The following is a 21996-nucleotide window of genomic DNA, read 5'->3' as shown; positions in this document are numbered from 1 at the left end:
TGTGTGTGTGTTGTGAGAGTGTTGTGAGTGTTGTGAGTGTTGTGAGTGGTGTGAGAGTGGTGTGAGTGTTGTGTGAGTGTTGTGTGAGTGGTGTGAGTATTGTGTGAGTGTTGTGAGAGTGTTGTGAGTGGTGTGTGAGTGTGAGTGTTGTGTGAGTGGTGTGAGAGTGGTGTGAGTGTTGTGAGAGTGGGGTGTGTGTGTTGTGAGAGTGGTGTGTGTGTTGTGAGTGGTGTGAGTGTTGTGTGAGTGTTGTGAGAGGTGTGTGAGTGTTGTGTGTTGTGAGTGTTGTGTGAGTGTTGTGAGTGGTGTGTGAGTGGTGTGAGTATTGTGTGAGTGTTGTGAGAGTGTTGTGAGAGTGTTGTGAGAGTGTTGTGAGTGGTGTGTGAGTGTGAGTGTTGTGTGAGTGGTGTGTGTGTTGTGTGAGTATTGTGTGAGTGTTGTGAGAGTGTTGTGAGAGTGGTGTGAGAGTGGTGTGAGAGTGGTGTGAGAGTGGTGTGTGTGTTGTGAGTGGTGTGAGTGTTGTGTGAGTGTTGTGAGAGGTGTGTGAGTGTTGTGTGTTGTGAGTGTTGTGTGAGTGTTGTGAGTGGTGTGTGAGTGGTGTGAGTATTGTGTGAGTGTTGTGAGAGTGTTGTGAGAGTGTTGTGAGAGTGTTGTGAGTGGTGTGTGAGTGTGAGTGTTGTGTGAGTGGTGTGTGTGTTGTGTGAGTATTGTGTGAGTGTTGTGAGAGTGTTGTGAGAGTGGTGTGAGAGTGGTGTGAGAGGTGTGTGAGTGTTGTGTGTTGTGAGTGTTGTGTGAGTGTTGTGAGTGGTGTGTGAGTGGTGTGAGTATTGTGTGAGTGTTGTGAGAGTGTTGTGAGAGTGTTGTGAGAGTGTTGTGAGTGGTGTGTGAGTGTGAGTGTTGTGTGAGTGGTGTGTGTGTTGTGTGAGTATTGTGTGAGTGTTGTGTGAGTATTGTGTGAGTGTTGTGAGAGTGTTGTGAGAGTGGTGTGAGAGTGGTGTGAGAGTGGTGTGAGTGTTGTGAGAGTGGTGTGTGTGTGTTGTGAGAGTGGTGTGTGTGTTGTGTGAGTGTTGTGTGAGTGTTGTGAGAGTGTTGTGAGTGTGTTGAGTGTGTTGTGAGTGTTGTGTGAGTGTTGTGTGTTGTGAGTGGTGTGTGTGTTGTGAGAGTGTTGTGAGTGTGTTGTGAGTGTGTTGTGAGTGTTGTGTGAGTGTTGTGTGTTGTGAGTGGTGTGTGTGTTGTGAGAGTGTTGTGAGAGTGTTGTGAGTGGTGTGTGTGTTGTGAGAGTGTTGTGAGTGTTGTGAGTGTGTTGTGAGTGTGTTGAGTGTGTTGTGTGAGTGTTGTGTGAGTGTTGTGTGAGTGTGTTGTGAGTGTGTTGTGTACTCTTTACCCTAATGGTGCTAATGATATCTCAGAGAGCACACAATATGATCAGTACACTTTATTTATAGAGGGAGCTGAAACAAATACTTCATCTAAACCTAAACAACGGTTTTGTGTGTAATTATGAACGCAGATTTTAATAATTCAGATGCTACATGGAAATCTATTTGTTCTTTTATAAATTCACTTGTTACACAACAAACCGTTTAAATGGAGCACATTATAACATGAGCTGAACGCACAGGAAGTCACATTATCAGCCACAAGCACACAGATCAAAGAGAGGAAACACTGCAGATGAAGAGCGTTTGCTCGAGTGTGATCGTCTCCATGATAGACACTCATAAAACTCCTCTTAACCCAGTTATCAGACACACTCTCTGTGTATATGTGTGAACATTCATTCACTTTCACACTCACACTTACTGCTGTGCAAACATTCTCAACAGGGATAAAGTTTTAATCAATAATCATCTCTACACACAATCTGTTCCAATTAATCAGACAGGAACTAACACCACAGACTAGAGAGAGAGTGTGTGTGTGTGTGTGATGTGTAAGTGTTGTGTGTGTGATGTGTAAGTGTGGTGTGTGTGTGTGTGTTAGGTGTGTGTTGTGTGTGTGTGTGTGATGTGTAAGTGTGTTGTGTGTGTGAGATGTGTAAGTGTTGTGTGTGTGTGTGTGATGTGTAAGTGTGTTGTGTGTGTGTGATGTGTAAGTGTTGTGTGTGTGTGTGTGAGGTGTAAGTGTTGTGTGTGTGAGGTGTAAGTGTGTGATGTGTGTGTGATGTGTAAGTGTATGTGTGTGATGTGTAAGTGTTGTGTGTGTGTAGTGTAAGTGTGTGAGGTGTGTGTGTGTGTGAGGTGTAAGTGTTGTGTGTGAGGTGTGTGAGGTGTAAGTGTTGTGTGTGAGGTGTAAGTGTTGTGTGTGAGGTGTAAGTGTTGTGTGTGAGGTGTAAGTGTGAGGTGTAAGTGTTGTGTGTGTGATGTGTAAGTGTGGTGTGTGTGAGGTGTAAGTGTGTTGTGTGTGAGGTGTAAGTGTGTTGTGTGTATGTGTGAGGTGTAAGTGTGATGTGTAAGTGTGTTGTGTGTGAGGTGTAAGTGTGATGTGTAAGTGTGTTGTGTGTGAGGTGTAAGTGTGAGGTGTAAGTGTGTTGTGTGTATGTGTGAGGTGTAAGTGTGATGTGTAAGTGTGTTGTGTGTGAGGTGTAAGTGTGAGGTGTAAGTGTTGTGTGTGAGGTGTAAGTGTGTTGTGTGTGAGGTGTAAGTGTGTTGTGTGTGATGTGTGAGTGTGTATGTGTGTATGTGTAAGTGTGTATGTGTGAGGTGTAAGTGTGTTGTGTGTGAGGTGTAAGTGTGTGTGTGTAAGTGTGTAAGTGTGTATGTGTGTGAAGTGTAAGTGTGTTGTGTGTGTGTGTGAGGTGTAAGTGTGATGTGTAAGTGTGTGTGTGTGAGGTGTAAGTGTGTTGTGTGTGAGGTGTAAGTGTGTTGTGTGTATGTGTGAGGTGTAAGTGTGATGTGTAAGTGTGTTGTGTGTGAGGTGTAAGTGTGAGGTGTAAGTGTTGTGTGTGAGGTGTAAGTGTGTTGTGTGTGAGGTGTAAGTGTGTTGTGTGTATGTGTGAGGTGTAAGTGTGATGTGTAAGTGTGTTGTGTGTGAGGTGTAAGTGTTGTGTGTGAGGTGTAAGTGTGTTGTGTGTGAGGTATAAGTGTGTTGTGTGTGAGGTGTAAGTGTGTTGTGTGTGTGTGTGTGTGTGAGGTGTAAGTGTTGTGTAAGAGGTGTAAGTGTTGTGTGTGTGTGAAGTGTAAGTGTGAGGTGTAAGTTAGTGTGTGTGTGAGGTGTAAGTGTGTTGTGTGTGAAGTGTAAGTGTGTTGTGTGTGAAGTGTAAGTGTGTTGTGTGTGTGTGTGAGGTGTAAGTGTTGTGTGTGTGTGTGTGAGGTGTAAGTGTTGTGTGTGAGGTGTAAGTGTGTTGTGTGTGAAGTGTAAGTGTGTTGTGTGTGTGTGTGTGAGGTGTAAGTGTGTTGTGTGTGAAGTGTAAGTGTGTTGTGTGTGAAGTGTAAGTGTGTTGTGTGTGAGGTGTAAGTGTTGTGTGTGTGTGAAGTGTAAGTGTTGTGTGTGTGTGTGTGAGGTGTAAGTGTTGTGTGTGAGGTGTAAGTGTGTTGTGTGTGAAGTGTAAGTGTGTTGTGTGTGAAGTGTAAGTGTGTTGTGTGTGAAGTGTAAGTGTGTTGTGTGTGAGGTGTAAGTGTTGTGTGTGTGTGAAGTGTAAGTGTGAGGTGTAAGTGTTGCGTGTGAGGTGTTGTGTGTGAGGTGTAAGTGTGTGTGTGTGTGTGTGTGTGTGAGGTGTAAGTGTGAGGTGTAAGTGTTGTGTGGGAGGTGTAAGTGTGAGGTGTAAGTGTTGTGTGGGAGGTGTAAGTGTGTTGTGTGTGCATTGTAAGTGTTGTGTGTGTGAAGTGTAAGTGTGAGGTGTAAGTGTGGTGTGTGTGTGATGTGTAAGTGTTGTGTGTGAGGTGTAAGTGTTGTGTGTGTGAAGTGTAAGTGTGAGGTGTAAGTGTGGTGTGTGTGTGTGATGTGTAAGTGTTGTGTGTGTGAGGTGTAAGTGTTGTGTGTGAGGTGTAAGTGTTGTGTGTGAGGTGTAAGTGTGTTGTGTGTGAAGTGTAAGTGTTGTGTGTGTGATGTGTAAGTGTGTTGTGTGTGAGGTGTAAGTGTGTTGTGTGTGAGGTGTAAGTGTTGTGTGTGTGTGTGTGAGGTGTAAGTGTGTTGTGTGTGTGTGATGTGTAAGTGTTGTGTGTGTGTGTGTGTGTAAGTGTGTTGTGTGTGTGTGATGTGTAAGTGTGTTGTGTGTGTGATGTGTAAGTGTGTTGTTGTGTGTGAGGTGTAAGTGTTGTGTGTGTGAGGTGTAAGTGTTGTGTGTGTGTGTGAGGTGTAAGTGTGTTGTGTGTGTGATGTGTAAGTGTGTTGTGTGAGGTGTAAGTGTTGTGTGTGTGTGAAGTGTAAGTGTGTTGTGTGTGTGATGTGTAAGTGTGTTGTGTAAGTGTTGTGTGTGTGTGAAGTGTAAGTGTGTTGTGTGTGTGATGTGTAAGTGTGTTGTGTAAGTGTTGTGTGTGAGTGTGTTGTGTGTGAGGTGTAAGTGTGTTGTGTAAGGTGTAGTGTGTGTGTGTGTGTGTGAGGTGTAAGTGTGTGGTGTGTGTGTGATGTGTAAGTGTTGTGTGTGTGTGTGTGTGTAAGTGTGTTGTGTGTGTGTGATGTGTAAGTGTTGTGTGTGTGAGTGTGTAAGTGTGTTGTGTGTGTGTGATGTGTAAGTGTGTTGTGTGTGTGATGTGTAAGTGTGTTGTGTGTGTGTGAGGTGTAAGTGTTGTGTGTGTGAGGTGTAAGTGTTGTGTGTGTGTGTGATGTGTAAGTGTGTTGTGTGAGGTGTAAGTGTTGTGTGTGTGTGAAGTGTAAGTGTGTTGTGTGTGTGATGTGTAAGTGTGTTGTGTAAGTGTTGTGTGTGTGTGAAGTGTAAGTGTGTTGTGTGTGTGATGTGTAAGTGTGTTGTGTAAGTGTTGTGTGTGAGGCGTGTGAGTGTGTTGTGTGTGAGGTGTAAGTGTTGTGTGTGGGGTGTAAGTGTTGTGTGTGAGGTGTAAGTGTTGTGTGTGAAGTGTTGTGTGTGAGGTGTGTTGTGTGTGAGGAGTAAGTGTGAGGTGTGTTGTGTGTGAGGAGTAAGTGTGAGGTGTAAGTGTTGTGTGTGAGGTGTAAGTGTTGTGTGTGTGAGGTGTAAGTGTTGTGTGTGTGTGATGTGTAAGTGTATTGTGTGTTGTGTAAGTGTTGTGTGTGAGGCGTGTGAGTGTGTTGTGTGTGAGGTGTAAGTGTTGTGTGTGAGGTGTAAGTGTTGTGTGTGAGGTGTAAGTGTTGTGTGTGAAGTGTAAGTGTGTTGTGTGTGTGATGTGTAAGTGTATTGTGTGTTGTGTAAGTGTTGTGTGTGAGGCGTGTGAGTGTGTTGTGTGTGAGGTGTGTGAGGTGTAAGTGTTGTGTGTGAGGTGTAAGTGTTGTGTGTGTGTGTGAAGTGTAAGTGTGAGGTGTAAGTGTTGTGTGTGAGGTGTGTTGTGTGTGAGGAGTAAGTGTGAGGTGTAAGTGTTGTGTGTGAGGTGTAAGTGTTGTGTGTGAGGTGTAAGTGTGTTGTGTGTGAGGTGTAAGTGTGTTGTGTGTGAGGTGTAAGTGTGTTGTGTGTGAGGTGTAAGTGTGAGGTGTAAGTGTGTTGTGTGTATGTGTGAGGTGTAAGTGTGATGTGTAAGTGTGTTGTGTGTGAGGTGTAAGTGTGAGGTGTAAGTGTTGTGTGTGAGGTGTAAGTGTGTTGTGTGTGAGGTGTAAGTGTGTTGTGTGTATGTGTGAGGTGTAACTGTGATGTGTAAGTGTGTTGTGTGTGAGGTGTAAGTGTGTTGTGTGTGAGGTATAAGTGTGTTGTGTAAGAGGTGTAAGTGTTGTGTGTGTGTGAAGTGTAAGTGTGAGGTGTAAGTTAGTGTGTGTGTGAGGTGTAAGTGTGTTGTGTGTGAAGTGTAAGTGTGTTGTGTGTGTGTGTGTGAGGTGTAAGTGTTGTGTGTGTGTGAAGTGTAAGTGTGAGGTGTAAGTGTGGTGTGTGTGTGTGAGGTGTAAGTGTTGTGTGTGAGGTGTAAGTGTTGTGTGTGAGTGTGTAAGTGTGTGTGTGTGTGAAGTGTAAGTGTTGTGTGTGTGATGTGTAAGTGTGGTGTGTGTGAGGTGTAAGTGTGTTGTGTGTGAGGTGTAAGTGTGTTGTGTGTGAGGTGTAAGTGTGTTGTGTGTGAGGTGTAAGTGTGTTGTGTGTGAGGTGTAAGTGTTGTGTGTGAGGTGTAAGTGTTGTGTGTGTGTGTGTGTGAGGTGTAAGTGTGTTGTGTGTGTGTGATGTGTAAGTGTTGTGTGTGTGTAAGTGTGTTGTGTGTGTGTGATGTGTAAGTGTGTTGTGTGTGTGTGAGGTGTAAGTGTTGTGTGTGTGTGAGGTGTAAGTGTTGTGTGTGTGAGGTGTAAGTGTTGTGTGTGTGTGTGAGGTGTAAGTGTGTTGTGTGTGTGATGTGTAAGTGTGTTGTGTGAGGTGTAAGTGTTGTGTGTGTGTGTGAAGTGTAAGTGTGTTGTGTGTGTGATGTGTAAGTGTGTTGTGTAAGTGTTGTGTGTGTGTGTGAAGTGTAAGTGTGTTGTGTGTGTGATGTGTAAGTGTGTTGTGTGTTGTGTAAGTGTTGTGTGTGAGGCGTGTGAGTGTGTTGTGTGTGATGTGTAAGTGTTGTGTGTGTGAAGTGTAAGTGTTGTGTGTGAGGTGTAAGTGTTGTGTGTGAGGTGTGTGTGAGGTGTGTTACGTGTGAGGTGTGTTGTGTGTGAGGAGTAAGTGTGAGGTGTAAGTGTTGTGTGTGAGGTGTAAGTGTGTTGTGTGTGAGGTGTAAGTGTGTGTGTGTGTGAGGTGTAAGTGTGTGTGTGTGAGTGTAAGTGTGTGTGTGTGAGTGTGTGTGTGTGTAAGTGTTGTGTGTGAGGTGTAAGTGTGTGTGTGTGAGGTGTAAGTGTTGTGTGTGAGGTGTAAGTGTGTGTGTGTGAGTGTGTGTGTGTGAGTGTGTAAGTGTTGTGTGTGTGTGAGGTGTGAGTGTGTGTGTGTGAGGTGTAAGTGTGTGTGTGTGAGGTGTAAGTGTGTTGTGTGTGTGATGTGTAAGTGTGTGTGTGTGTGAGGTGTAAGTGTGTGTGTGTGAGGTGTAAGTGTGTGTGTGTGTGAGTGTGTGAGTGTGTGTGTGTGAGGTGTAAGTGTGTGTGTGTGAGGTGTAAGTGTTGTGTGTGAGGTGTAAGTGTGTGTGTGAGGTGTGAGTGTGTGAGTGTGTGAGGTGTAAGTGTTGTGTGTGAGGTGTAAGTGTGTTGTGTGTGAGGTGTAAGTGTGTTGTGTGTATGTGTGAGGTGTAAGTGTAAGTGTTGTGTGTGAGGTGTAAGTGTGACGTGTAAGTGTTGTGTGTGAGGTGTAAGTGTGTTGTGTGTGAGGTGTAAGTGTTGTGCGTGTATGTGAAGTATAAGTGTTGTGTGTGAGGTGTAAGTGTTGTGCGTGTATGTGAGGTGTAAGTGTTGTGTGTGAGGTGTAAGTGTTGTGTGTGTATGTGAGGTGTAAGTGTTGTGTGTGAGGTTTAAGTGTTGTGAGTGTGTATGTGTGAGGTGTGAGGTGTAAGTGTTGTGTGGGAGGTGTAAGTGTTGTGTGGGAGGTGTAAGTGTTGTGAGTGTATTGTGTGTGTTGTGTGTGAGGTGTAAGTGTTGTGTGTGAGGTGTAAGTGTTGTGTGTGAGGTGTGTGTGAAGTGTAAGTGTGTTGTGTGTGAAGTGTAAGTGTTGTGTGTGTGAGGTGTAAGTGTGTTGTGTGTGAGCTGTAAGTGTTGTGAGTGTATTGTGTGTGTTGTGTGTGAGGTGTAAGTGTTGTGTGTGAGGTGTGTGTGAGGTGTAAGTGTTGTGTGTGAGGTGTAAGTGTTGTGTGTGAGGTGTAAGTGTTGTGTGTGAGGTGTAAGTGTGTGAGGTGTAAGTGTTGTGTGTGAGGTGTGTGTGAGGTGTAAGTGTTGTGTGTGAGGTGTAAGTGTTGTGTGTGAGGTGTAAGTGTTGTGTGTGAGGTGTGTGAGTGAGTGAGTGTGCGTGAGTGTGTGATTGTTGTGCGTGAGTGTTGTGTGTGTGAGATTGTTGTGCGTGAGTGTTGTGTGTGTGAGATTGTTGTGCGTGAGTGTTGTGTGTGTGAGTGTGTGATTGATGTGCGTGAGTGTTGTGTGTGTGAGTGTGTGATGTGCGTGAGTGAGTGTGTGATTGTTGTGTGTGAGTGATGTGCGTGAGTGATGTGCGTGAGTGAGTGTTGTGCGTGAGTGTGTGATTGTTGTGCGTGTGTGTGTGTGTGATTGTTGTGCGCGAGTTGTGTGACTGAGTGAGTGTTGTGCGCGAGTGTGTGTGGGAGTGTGTGTGTGAGGTGTAAGTGTTGTGTGTGAGGTGTAAGTGTTGTGAGTGTGAAGTGTAAGTGTTGTGTGTGTGATGTGTAAGTGTTGTGTGTGAGGTGTAAGTGTTGTGTGTGAGGTGTAAGTGTTGTGAGTGTATTGTGTGTGTTGTGTGTGAGGTGTGTGTGAGGTGTAAGTGTTGTGTGTGAGGTGTGTGTGAAGTGTAAGTGTGTTGTGTGTGAAGTGTAAGTGTGTTGTGTGTGAGGTGTAAGTGTTGTGTGTGAGCTGTAAGTGTTGTGAGTGTATTGTGTGTGTTGTGTGTGAGGTGTAAGTGTTGTGTGTGAGGTGTGTGTGAGGTGTAAGTGTTGTGTGTGAGGTGTAAGTGTTGTGTTTGAGGTGTAAGTGTTGTGTGTGAGGTGTGTGAGTGAGTGAGTGTGCGTGAGTGTGTGATTGTTGTGCGTGTGAGATTGTTGTGCGTGAGTGTTGTGTGTGTGAGTGTGTGATTGATGTGCGTGAGTGTTGTGTGTGTGTGTGTGATTTATGTGCGTGAGTGAGTGTGTGATTGATGTGCGTGAGTGTTGTGTGTGTGTGTGAGTGATGTGCGTGAGTGATGTGCGTGAGTGAGTGTTGTGCGTGAGTGTGTGATTGTTGTGCGTGTGTGTGTGTGATTGTTGTGCGCGAGTTGTGTGACTGAGTGAGTGTTGTGCGCGAGTGTGTGTGGGAGTGTGTGTGTGTGTGTGTGTGATTGTTGTGTGTGAGTGAGTGTTTATTGTGTGTGCGAGTCTGTGATTGTTGTGTCCGAGTGTGTGATTGTTGTGCGTGAGTGTTGTGTGTGAGTGAGGTGTTGTGTGCGTGTTGTGTGTGAGGTGTTGTGTGTGAGTGCGTGTTGTGATGTGTGTGAGTGAGTGAGTGAGTGTGTGTGTGTGAGAGTGAGTGTGTGTTGTATGTGTGTGAGTGCGTGTGATAGAGAAACACGTTGAAAACGGATTCCTGAGGAACTCAGTGTTAATTAAAAACAAGCAAAATCCTCCTAAATATGTTTTGCTTTAAAGCTAATATCTGTATGATCATATCGAGCAAAAGTGTGGTGATGTGGACACATCGAGAGAAACACACAACCACATATTTACACAACAAACACACAACCACATCTTTACACAACAAACACATCTTTACACAACAACCACATCTTTACACAACAAACACACAACCACATCTTTACACAACAAACACATCTTTACACAACAAACACACAACCACATCTTTACACAACAAACATCTTTACACAAACACACAACCACATCTTTACACAACAAACACATCTTTACACAACAAACACATCTTTACACAATAAACACATATTTACACAACAAACACACAACAACATCTTTACAAAACACACAACCACATCTTTACACAGCAAACACATAACCACATCTTTACACAACAACCACATCTTTACACAACAAACACACAACCACATCTTTACACAACAAACACATCTTTACACAACAAACACACAACAACATCTTTACAAAACACACAACCACATCTTTACACAACAAACACATAACCACATCTTTACACAACAAACACATCTTTACACAACAGACACATCTTTACACAACAAACACATCTTTACACAACAAATACACAACCACATCTTTACACAACAAACACACAACCACGTCTTTACACAACAACCACATCTTTACACAACAACCACACAATCACATTTTTACACAACAACCACATCTTTACACAACACACAACCACATCTTTACACAACAAACACATCTTTACACATTAACCACATCTTTACACAACAACCACACAACCACATCTTTACACAACAAAACACAATCACATCTTTACACAACAACCACACAATCACATCTTTACACAACAACCACATCTTTACACAACAACCACACAACCACATCTTTACACAACAACCACACAATCACATCTTTACACAACAACCACACAATCACATCTTTACACAACAAACACACAGCCACATCTTTACACAACAAACACACAGCCACATCTTTACACAACAAACACACAATCACATCTTTACACAACAACCACACAGCCACATCTATACACAACAACCACACAGCCACATCTTTACACAACAGCCACACAACCACATCTTTACACAACAACCACATCTTTACACAACAACCACACAGCCACATCTTTACACAACAACCACACAATCACATCTTTACACAACAACCACACAGCCACATCTTTACACAACAACCACACAGCCACATCTTTACACAACAAACACACAGCCACATCTTTACACAACAACCACACAACCACATCTTTACACAACAAACACATCTTTACACAATAAACACATATTTACACAACAAACACACAACAACATCTTTACAAAACACACAGCCACATCTTTACACAACAGCCACATCTTTACACAACAACCACACAGCCACATCTTTACACAACAGCCACATCTTTACACAACAACCACACAGCCACATCTTTACACAACAACCACATCTTTACACAACAAACACACAGCCACATCTTTACAAAACAAACACACAGCCACATCTTTACACAACAAACACACAGCCACATCTTTACACAACAAACACACAGCCACATCTTTACACAACAAACACACAGCCACATCTTTACACAACAAACACACAATCACATCTCACAACAAATACACAAACACATCTTTACACAACAACCACATATTTACACAACAGCCACATCTTTACACAACAAACACACAATCACATCTTTATACAACAACCACACAACCACATCTTTACACAACAACCACATCTTTACACAACAAACACATCTTTACACAACAAACACACAATCACATCTTTACACAACAACCACACAACCACATCTTTACACAACAACCACATCTTTACACAACAAACACACAATCACATCTTTACACAACAACCACACAACCACATCTTTACACAACAACCACACAATCACATCTTTACATAACAACCACATCTTTACACAACAAACACACAACCACATCTTTACACAAAAAACACACAATCACATCTCACAACAAAAACACAATCACATCTTTACACAACAACCACATCTTTACACAACAACCACACAATCACATCTTTACAAAACAACCAAACAATCACATCTTTACAAAACAACCAAACAATCACATCTTTACACAACAACCACACAGCCACATCTTTACACAACAACCACACAATCACATCTTTACAAAACAACCAAACAATCACATCTTTACACAACAACCACACAGCCACATCTTTACACAACAACCACACAGCCACATCTTTACACAACAGCCACATCTTTACACAACAACCACACAGACACATCTTTACACAACAGCCACATCTTTACACAACAGCCACATCTTTACACAACAACCACACAACCACATCTTTACACAACAACCACACAGCCACATATTTACACAACAACCACACAGCCACATCTTTACACAACAGCCACATCTTTACACAACCACATCTTTACACAACAACCACATCTTTACACAACAACCACACATCACATCTTTACACAACAACCACACATCACATCTTTACACAACAAACACACATCACATCTTTACACAACAAACACACAATCACATCTTTACACAACAAACACACAATCACATCTTTACACAACAAACACACAATCACATCTTTACACAACAAACACACATCACATCTTTACACAACCACCACACAGCCACATCTTTACACAACCACCACACAATCACATCTTTACACAACAAACACACAACCACATCTTTACACAACAACCACATCTTTACACAACAGCCACATCTTTACACAACAAACACACAGCCACATCTTTACACAACAATCACATCTTTACACAACAAACACACAATCACATCTTTACACAACAAACACACAATCACATCTTTACACAACAAACACACATCACATCTTTACACAACAAACACACATCACATCTTTACACAACAAACACACATCACATCTTTACACAACAAACACACAATCACATCTTTACACAACAAACACACAATCACATCTTTACACAACAAACACACATCACATCTTTACACAACAACCACACAGCCACATCTTTACACAACCACACACACAATCACATCTTTACACAACAAACACACAACCACATCTTTACACAACAACCACATCTTTACACAACAACCACATCTTTACACAACAAACACACAACCACATCTTTACACAACAAACACACATCACATCTTTACACAACAATCACATCTTTACACAACAAACACACAATCACATCTTTACACAACAAACACACATCATCTTTACACAACAAACACACATCACATCTTTACACAACAAACACACAACACATCTTTACACAAACACACATCACATCTTTACACAACAAACACACATCACATCTTTACACAACAAACACACAATCACATCTTTACACAGCAAACACACATCACATCTTTACACAACACATCTTTACACACACACAACCACATCTTTACACAACAACACATCTTCACACAACCACATCTTTACACAACAACCACATCTTTACACAACAAACACACAGCCACATCTTTACACAACAAACACACAATCACATCTTTACACAACAACCACATCTTTACACAACACACAACCACATCTTTACACAACACAACAACCACATCTTTACACAACAAACACACATCACATCTTTACACAACAACCACATCTTTACACAACAACCACATCTTTACACAACAAACACACAGCCACATCTTTACACAACAAACACACAGCCACATCTTTACACAACAAACACACAGCCACATCTTTACACAACCACCACACAATCACATCTTTACACAACAAACACACAATCACATCTTTACACAACAACCACATCTTTACACAACAAACACATCTTTACACAACAAACACACAATCACATCTTTACACAACAACCACATCTTTACACAACACACATCTTTACACAACAACCACATCTTTACACAACAAACACACAACCACATCTTTACACAACAACCACATCTTTACACAACAACCACACAGCCACATCTTTACACAACAAACACACAGCCACATCTTTACACAACAAACACACAATCACATCTTTACACAACAACCACATCTTTACACAACACACAACCACATCTTTACACAACACAACAACCACATCTTTACACAACCACCACACAATCACATCTTTACACAACAAACACACAACCACATCTTTACACAACAACCACATCTTTACACAACAAACACACAGCCACATCTTTACACAACAAACACACAATCACATCTTTACACAACAACCACATCTTTACACAACACACAACCACATCTTTACACAACACAACAACCACATCTTTACACAACAAACACACATCACATCTTTACACAACAAACACACATCACATCTTTACACAACAAACACACATCACATCTTTACACAACAAACACACATCACATCTTTACACAACAAACACACAATCACATCTTTACACAACAAACACACAATCACATCTTTACACAACAAACACACATCACATCTTTACACAACAAACACACAACCACATCTTTACACAACAAACACACATCACATCTTTACACAACAAACACACATTACATCTTTACACAACAAACACACATCACATCTTTACACAACAAACACACAATCACATCTTTACACAGCAAACACACATCACATCTTTACACAACCACCACACAATCACATCTTTACACAACAAACACACAACCACATCTTTACACAACAACCACATCTTTACACAACAACCACATCTTTACACAACAAACACACAGCCACATCTTTACACAACAAACACACAGCCACATCTTTACACAACAAACACACAGCCACATCTTTACACAACAAACACACAGCCACATCTTTACACAACAAACACACATCACATCTTTACACAACAAACACACAATCACATCTTTACACAGCAAACACACATCACATCTTTACACAACCACCACACAATCACATCTTTACACAACAAACACACAACCACATCTTTACACAACAACCACATCTTTACACAACAACCACATCTTTACACAACAAACACACAACCACATCTTTACACAACAAACACACAGCCACATCTTTACACAACAAACACACAATCACATCTTTACACAACAACCACATCTTTACACAACACACAACCACATCTTTACACAACACAACAACCACATCTTTACACAACAAACACACAGCCACATCTTTACACAACAACCACATCTTTACACAACAACCACATCTTTACACAACAAACACACAGCCACATCTTTACACAACAAACACACAGCCACATCTTTACACAACAAACACACAGCCACATCTTTACACAACCACCACACAATCACATCTTTACACAACAAACACACAACCACATCTTTACACAACAACCACATCTTTACACAACAAACACACAGCCACATCTTTACACAACAAACACACAGCCACATCTTTACACAACAAACACACAGCCACATCTTTACACAACAAACACACAGCCACATCTTTACACAACAAACACATCTTTACACAACAAACACACAGCCACATCTTTACACAACAAACACACAGCCACATCTTTACACAACAAACACACAGCCACATCTTTACACAACAAACACACAATCACATCTTTACACAACAACCACATCTTTACACAACAAACACACAGCCACATCTTTACACAACAAACACACAGCCACATCTTTACACAACAAACACATCTTTACACAACAAACACACATCACATCTTTACACAACAACCACATCTTTACACAACAACCACACACTCGTTTATGAGTTACCATTACAAATACTGACCAAATAACAGCTTAAAGAGTCAAAAATACAAAACACGCACACATGGAGTCGCATGGAGAACTGAAACAGCAATGAAATAATTAATAGAAACAAGACAAAACTAGAGAATAAAAAACTATCAAAGTTCGTGTAATACAATAAAAGCATGAATCACTCTCACATAAACACTCACAGTTTCTTCACACGAACAAAATAAACGGCTGAACCCCTTCTTCAATCTGCCTCAGTTCTGCTATTCGGATCTCCGCTCGTACTCTCACTCTGCTGCGCGCTCCCGCTGTCAATGTGTGCGCGCACTCACCTGTGCGCCTATGGTGCGCAGCTCCTGCTGATGGAGGGGCGTGGCCGGGGGGGCACAGGTGATGAGACTGACCAATGAGGAGCGGAGAATGTTTAGACAACTTTTAAAACGTCTCTGTGTAAAAGAAAAATATAACTACATTAATATGTCTATATATATATATATATATATATATATATATATATATATATATATTATTATTATTATTAATGTATTATTTTTTATTTGTAAAAATGATTTACAATTATAAATTCTTAAAAATTTGTCAAAAAATATTGTAATTTTAAATAATAAAATATATACATTGAAAGATTAAATAAAAATAACAAAAACAGAGGGGCAGAATGTTTTGCCTCATATGGAGTTGCTTACTGTCATCTGCTGTGAATCTGAAGAGGAGGATGAAGAAATCTCACACACACACTCTCACACACACTCACACACACACGCACGCACACGCACACACTCACACACACACACTCACACACACACTCTCACACACACTCACACACACACGCACGCACACGCACACACTCACACACACACACTCACACACACACACACACACACACACACACACACTCACACACACACTCTCACACACACTCATGCACGCACACACTCACACACACACACTCACTCACTCTCACACACACATACACACTCACACAATCTTACACACACTTACACACACACTCACTTACACACACTCACACACACACACACACTCACACACACACTCTCACACACACTCACACACACACACTCACACACACACACACACACACACACTCACACACACTCTCACACACACTCACACACACACACACACACACACACTCACACACACTCTCACACACACTCACTCACACACACGCACGCACACACACGCACACACTCACACACACTCACACACACACTCACTCACACACACTCACTCACACACACACACACACACACACACACACACGCACGCACACACTCACACACACTCACACACACACTCTCACACACTCTCACACACACTCTCACATACACACACGCACGCACACACACGCACACACTCACACACACACTCTCACACACACTCACACACACACACTCACGCACACACTCACACACACTCACTCACACACACTCTCTCACACTCTCTCTCACACACACACTCTCACCCTCTCACACACATACACACACACTCTCACACACACACATACACACACATACACACTCACACATACACACACACACAATCACTCACACACACACTCTCTCACACACACACACACACACACACACACTCACACACTCTCACACTACACACACACACATGTTGTGTTTCCATGTTTTATGCGGACTTTCCATAGACATAATGGTTTTTATACTGTACAAACTTTATATTCTATCCCCTAAACCTAACCCTACCCCTAAACCTAACCCTCACAGAAAACATTCTGCATTTTTACATTTTCAAAAAACATAATTTAGTATGATTTATAAGCTGTTTTCCTCATGGGGACCGACAAAATGTCCCCACAAGGTCAAACATTTCGGGTTTTACTATCCTTATGGGGACGTTTGGTCCCCACAAAGTGATAAATACACACACACACTCTCACACACACACACACACACTCTCACACACACACACACTCTCACACACACACACACTCTCACACACACACACTCTCACACACACACTCTCACACACACACACTCACACACACACACACACACTCTCTCACACACACACTCTAACACTCACATACACACACTCTCTCACACACACACTCTCACACACACACACACTCTCACACACACACACTCACACTCTCACACACACACACACACACACACACACACACACACACACTCACACACACACACACACACACACACACACACACTCTCACACACACACACTCACACACACACACACACTCTCACACACACACTCTCACACACACACACTCTCACACACACACACACTCTCACACTTTCACACACACACTCTCACATACACACTCACACACACACACACACACACACACACACACACTCGAGTATGAATAGAGAGAGATTGATGTTGCTCTTGGATCTCTGAATATTTCTACCCATGAGAAATTGTCACACACTGTCCACAAGAGTCCACTTTCTCTCTTGATGTGAATCATGATATGGTTCAGTTGCTGCTCAGTTACAGATAAAACACACTTCTGTGTAATTTGGCAACATTACAGCTTTATTGGCAATGACAATATTCTGTTCACAAGCAGTGTCAGGAGCAATCTGATCAAGCAATTAGTTACTGGAATATAATTACTTCTGTAGTTAAAGCTAATTATTTAAAAAGAAGAATTCTGGTAATATATGTACATATTAATTTGGTGACAATGAACGAGGAAATCAATAGGTTACTCACGTAACCCTGGTTCTCTGAAACATAGAGTGTCGAGATCCACCTATGGGAGACATGGACAGCTCCCCGATTATCCATAAGGTCTTGTAAAAAACACAAAATATCAGAGACTGAACACTGATATGATGTGGAACCACGCCCATCACACCACCCTTCAAACACTTGCCACTTACAGTCATATAGGGACCTTGTGCAGGAGGCCCTAGCGTTCTGTATAGTGGCAACTACCCGTGGGGGGAGCCCCATCGAGCTTAAATTTGTCCTCTCACGGGCCAAGCCCAAAGAGCCACCCTGTCCGGGTGTGGGTGACATATCTCCCCGTTCGCCTGAGACAACAGGTCTGTGCGTAGAGGGAGGGGCCACGGTTGGGTGTTATCTCTGCCAGCCATGGAATTATCTCTGCCAGCCATGGTGCTTTGGGCCACCTGGGTGCTATCAAAATGAGGGACAGGCCCTGCTCTCTCACCCTGGCCAGGGTAGGTATTAACAGGCACAGGGGAGGAAATGCATAGAGCAGCACTTTGGACCACGGGTGGGCTAGTGCATCCACACCAAGGGGCGCGTCCTCGTCCTTTAGCAAGAAGAACATAGGACAATGGGAGTTTTCACGCGAGACGAAGAGATCTACGGTCACCTGTCCGAATCTTTCCCACAACATGCCCATTATCTGGGGGTGGAGGCGCCAGTCTCCGTAGAGCAGGTTCTCCCTCGACAGAAGGTCCGTGCCCCTGTTCAAAATGCTTGGAACATGGGTAGCACGTAACGACAGGAAGTGCCGCCTGCTCCACACTAAACGCCGTGAGCTAGGGCATGAAGCTTGGGCGAGAGCATGCCGCCCTGGCAATTGATATGTGCCACTGCTGTGGTATGTCGCAGCGAACGAGCACATGATGCCCCTGCAAGCGGGGGCAGAAAATTATTCAGAGCTTTCCATACAGTCATGAGCTCCAAATAATTTATGTGGGGTGAACGAAGTTCGCCCGGCCACGAAACGTTCACCGTCCTGCCCTCCTTAGTGGCTCCCCACCCTGTTAAGGACGTGTCTGTCATTACCACTTTTTGCAACATAACAGCCCTGACAGGGATCCCATGTGCGTACATATCTGCGCTCCTCCAGGGGCGCAAGGCTGATGTGCACGAGCGCGTCACTGTGACAGAGCGACAGAGGTCACGTAATGGACTGAAGTGGAGGGATAAAACCCACTTCATGAATGCCCTCATTCGCAGAAGCCCCAAAGGCAAAACCTGAATAGCTGATGCCATAAGACCCTGTAATCTGAGACATGTGCGATTATGGCACGTTTGTCCCCTCCTTGAATTGTGATAGACAATTCATCAGAGAGCAAACGAGTTCTTGTGAAAGGTGCACGCATGGAGATTGAATTCAGCTCCAGACCCAGGAATATAACACTCTGGGCAGGTGTAAAATTGCTCGTTCACATTCACTCTGAACCCAGCCCGAGTGATGTGATGTGCGTGAGCACACGGTGCGTGTCTTGCACCACTTTCTCCTTGGAATTGTCTATGATTAACCAATTGTCTATATATGTTAGGATCCTTAGACCCGTTAATCTCAGCGGCGCTAAGCCCGCCTCCGCACATAGACAGAACACCCTCGGACTCAGCGAGAGGCCGAGAGGGAGGACTGTGAATTCATAGCATATGCCCTGATAGGCAAACAAAGACATTTCCTGTGCGGGGGATAGATGCTGATGTGGAAAAAAGCATCTTTCAGATCGACTGATGTGAACCAGTCCTTCTGATGAGTGTGCCGTGTGTTAACATTCTGAAATTGTATTTCCTTGTTTGATTAACACTCTGAGATCCATAATAGGACGGAGAGCGCCGTCCTTCTTTGGAACTGGGAAATAACGGGAGTAAAACCCCTGATTGCATTGATCTAGGGGTACTACGTGAATCGCCCCCTTCGCGAGGATTTCTTCTTTCAGAATGTGAGCAGCGCTCTTCTCTGTGTGAGAAAAGATAACACCACCGAAAGGTGGGGGTTTCCTAGCAAACTGGAGTATGTACCCGTTCATTATGGTTCGAATCACCCACTTGGAGCCGACACAGCCTGCCAAGCTGTTGTGTGACTCGCAAGTGACCCCACATGAGCCGGGGAAGCACTTATTGCTGTGTTTATGCCTGATTTGCTAATTTGAAATGCAATGGCGCCATCTAGTGGACAACCTAGGGGCAACATAAGGGGTTGCAGAGAGATGTTCTCTCTCTGTAATGGATTCATTTGATTTTTTGTGTATGTGAAACACTGTGGCCAAAGCCTTTACTGAATGCATGGGAGAGATGTAATAGGGGTGGTGTGGTGACACTGCTCTCATACTTTTTCCCAATGTAAACACTTCCAGCACGGGGAGGTTCCCCAACATGAGCTGGACAGGGGAACACACATTGTTCTGAACACACAGGGTGGGCACCCACTGGTGGGGGGTGGGGGACCTCCTTTTTTTGTGAACTAGGAGGGTAGGATAAGAGTCCGCGGGGCTGGTGGCCAGAGAACGTGGACTCAAAGCCCCCTGAGGCCATCAGGCCGGCCGTTTACGTTTAGAGTCGGGGGGATTCTTGGCTGCAGCCGTGGTGAAAGACATTCTACCCCAGGGCTTAGCGGAGGGTGGGTTACTCTGCTGAGGAGGTGGTTCATTGCATGGCTTTGCCTTACCGGGGTGCTGGAAAGGACGCCCCAAGGCAGGAGGTTATGGTGGTTGCGCACGGGGGGGTGCCTGCCACGGTGCCGCTTTCCTAGGAAGGCATAATTTAAGCGCTTCTTCCTCCTTTTTCTTATCGTCGCAACGCTGTTGCATTAAAGCGACAGCAGGACCAAAGAGAGCCTGGCCATGCTATACAGGGGCACCCACAATGCGCCACTTCTCACTGTCAGGGAGGCCCGACAGATTAAGCAAAAGCGCATGTTCTCCGGCCACTGAGAAAGCCATAGAGCGCCCGCAGGCTTGGACGGCCTGACAGTGGGCGGCTTGCAATAAACAGGAAACCGCTAACATGGCTGAAACAAGACAGTCACATCTAGCGGAGGCTGATCTGAGCGATGTGTCCTCCTGTAGACAAATTAGTGGATGTCAAATTTCAACCGAGTTGAGAGAAACAGAGGTCGCGAGAAGTGAATGTCAACTGAGGAGCAGCAACGCGTGCAGGTCGTTAAATGCTCTTAGGTAAGGCGGCGGGTCCTTACTGAGCATAGGTCACACGCTCCTGTCTGTCTAGCCAGACTTGGTGCAATTAGATGCTTCTGCAGAGGTCAGGTACGGATGCCGGACGGTGGATCTCAAACACAAGATGAAAGAGAACTAAAGATTATTTTGTATCCTTGCGATTCTGGATAGTAATCCCATTAGAGTTTTAGGGAAGTGATTAATAACTGAAGGGGATTACTTTGAGTGTGACAGGTCTAATTTAGGTTAAACTGATAGAAATAATTTCCCCACTATAAATATTGACGGTTTATTTCACTCTGAGTAGATGATCAGAGGTTTACACACATGTATTTGTATATTGGATTTGCATAGATTGTGAAAGTCTGGAGCTTGGACTAAAACACAAATCTATACAGAAGACATTTGAAAAGTACCAAAAACAAGAAACCAAGTCCATCTTTATGTGTAGGTTACTTATTAACAAATGTCTCCAGAAGAGGGTAAATCTGGCAAAAACTCTGTCAATCTTCTGAAGTAAATGCTTTAAACTTTTCTTTTGAGGGTTTGGTGCTCCATCTGCTGGACATTGCTCTTTATTGCAAGAACAATCATTATTTTATTCCTCTAATTCAGTTCAGTCATTATATTTCAGCTGGGATTGTTACATTTATTGTTATTGAAAGGAGTTTGATATCTACAGGAACAAAAACAGCAATAAATGACGTCCACGGTTCCATCAAATCGAAATACAGATTTCATTATTGATGCAACATCGACCTCCGTAACCAAGATGAATGTTTACAATATTAAAGAACAGCACCTCTGTATAAACATGAGTGCCTATAAAAGATCATTCAATTCTATAATGATCTTTATAATAATGT

The 21996-nt window shown here is 43.2% G+C and overlaps 1 protein-coding gene across 3 annotated transcripts in view; it reads right to left on the bottom strand.

Moving 5' to 3' along the window:
• lpar2b (lysophosphatidic acid receptor 2b) overlaps positions 1-15520 on the bottom strand; it is a 42085-nt gene extending 26565 nt beyond the window's left edge. For 2 of the 3 annotated variants that reach the window (XR_007971580.1, XM_052137258.1), the window contains exon 1: positions 15389-15494. The gene's annotated coding sequence lies outside the window, so the exon portion shown is untranslated. Of the gene's footprint in view, positions 1-15388 lie in introns of all 3 variants that reach the window. The other variant, XM_052137259.1, reaches the window with a different exon arrangement.
• Between the last annotated feature and the right edge of the window lie 6476 nt (positions 15521-21996).

Source organism: Xyrauchen texanus, chromosome 11 (genome assembly GCF_025860055.1).
Source record: "Xyrauchen texanus isolate HMW12.3.18 chromosome 11, RBS_HiC_50CHRs, whole genome shotgun sequence".
In the NCBI taxonomy this organism is placed as follows: Eukaryota; Metazoa; Chordata; class Actinopteri; order Cypriniformes; family Catostomidae; genus Xyrauchen; species Xyrauchen texanus.
This window is presented reverse-complemented; position numbering and strand designations above follow the sequence as displayed.